The sequence below is a fragment of the Centruroides sculpturatus genome, unplaced genomic scaffold (assembly GCF_000671375.1).
Source record: "Centruroides sculpturatus isolate CEXI.00-Female unplaced genomic scaffold, Cexi_2.0 scaffold4, whole genome shotgun sequence".
Taxonomy (NCBI): Eukaryota; Metazoa; Arthropoda; class Arachnida; order Scorpiones; family Buthidae; genus Centruroides; species Centruroides sculpturatus.
The window spans coordinates 1,990,916-1,992,953 of record NW_019384444.1 but is presented as its reverse complement, the minus strand read 5'-3'; positions in this window follow the sequence as shown (position 1 = coordinate 1,992,953).

The following is a 2,038-nucleotide window of genomic DNA, read 5'->3' as shown; positions in this document are numbered from 1 at the left end:
GTTAAGTGTATTAGATGTGTTTTAGCTGCAGACAAGATAATTCTCGCAAAGCAAGCCATTGAAAAGCGTTGTAACTAATACATAGATTCAATGGAGAAGTCGGAGGTCAAAGGGCGAAATTTTTGACGTCTCGGATGTGTCGAAGGAACATCCCATGCTTCAGAATACGGTCTCCGTCCATCGGACAATGTTACGAGAGTATATTTTAGTTAAAATTACGATACGCTTTGCGAATCAATTCGTATTTAAAGTAAGTATTAAATAAGTTTTAATTGAATTTCTATAAATAAGATATTTACAAACAATCCTTATTCTTTGATTGTGTTTATAAAATATAAATCGATTAAATATTATTTAAATTAATTAATTACGAAAATAAACCAATGAGCAGATACTTAATCCTTTGCGTCCGTCGTTTTCGGCGCTTCGGTCGGTCGCTTTCCAATGTGGCGGCTGGTTTAAAAGTCGAAAGAGGTGCGTTTCGGATGGTAATTCAAACGAAAAACACAAGCAACGGCAGATTTAAACGCAAATATGCAAAGTCCGAATCGGCCGATGTCGTCTCCGAAAGTTGGACTAAACGAAACGAAGATAAAATCTTACAGCTAGCTTAATTCTAATTAAAATCTTACTTGGTTTAACGTCGGCGTCCACAAGTCTTCTTAAAACCACGTTCGGGTAGCAAAAAACACTGAAAAAAGGCAAAAAAACACAGCAAAAACCAGAGCAAAAAGCGCACACGTCCGTTCGGCAAGCGAAAAACGTGCAAAGTGACGCAAAATCGTGTTGCAACAATACGCGTTTCCATAGAAACAGCAATTGTTGCCGTTTCTATGGAGATTAGAAAGCGCCTAACGGATTCGAATGCGATTGATGTCATGGATTCTTTTTGAACTTTAAGGCTAAATATCTGCATTTTTTACGTTTCTATCCCCCCGAGTGACGACGGATTGGGATCGAGAGACTCCCTACCTCCCTCCGCCTTCGATTTTCATTCTCCACAAGGGGTTTGAAGCGAGATTTTCTATAATCGAACGGCATCTTTACCTCACCACCCCCAAAACTAGAAGAAATCCTTCCTCTCGTTCATCCAGTATTTTCCGACGAATTTTCCGATTGACCGACAGCGCAATTTTTATTAAATTTCGTAATATTTCGTTTATCTGACACCAAGCGGTTACCTGACGTCATCGAACATTGGTTATGTTTAGTTACGTAAACGTTAACACGTTTATATACGTGTTATAGTTTAGTTACGTAAACGTTAATTAAAGTGCCCTGTATATTAAATAAGCGAATTTTATGAATTTACCTGACCCAAAGAAAATATCGTGTACGTATTCTACACCAAGGAATCAAAATCTTGTACGGAAATGGAAAAAAGTGCTCGAAACGAACGATTTACAGTCGACCCTCCTATAATTACGATTCCTATAAAACTTCGAAAAAATATACATATTTTGGAAATGTTGAGTCGGATTAGTGTAGAATCGATTAATTTTATGGAAGAAAACCTTTCAATCAGCCGTAGTCCGTAAACTTGACACGTGTCGGGCTGCGATTGGAACGACTTGTAAAAAATCGGATTCCTAATAAATTGGAACGTATCTATATCTTATAGGGGGGTCGACTGTAGTTTTTATTTTATAATCAAAAACCTGGCAACAAGTTGCGCAAGTTTTTCGGTTGCTGTGAGATATTATTTAGAAAATAACTTATTAACTACGAATGTTATTAACTAGGATATAATAAATAGAATCGTTTGTGGCGCCATCTGTTTTATGATTTGTTATAAAAACAATTTCTGATCTTATTAATATTTTATAAAGTTCAGGAAATTTCTTAAGAGATAAATTCAATAAATATATACAGTACTTTTGTACATGGATCAATAAATAATGGTTTTTTGGTTTTTTTCAAAGCCACATAGATATATGGTTGTGGATTAAATTAATAAAACATTTTATTTTTAATTTTAATTATTCAGCAATTATATAAATTATTTAACTGTTAATTAGAAAAAATAACTGACCAAAAG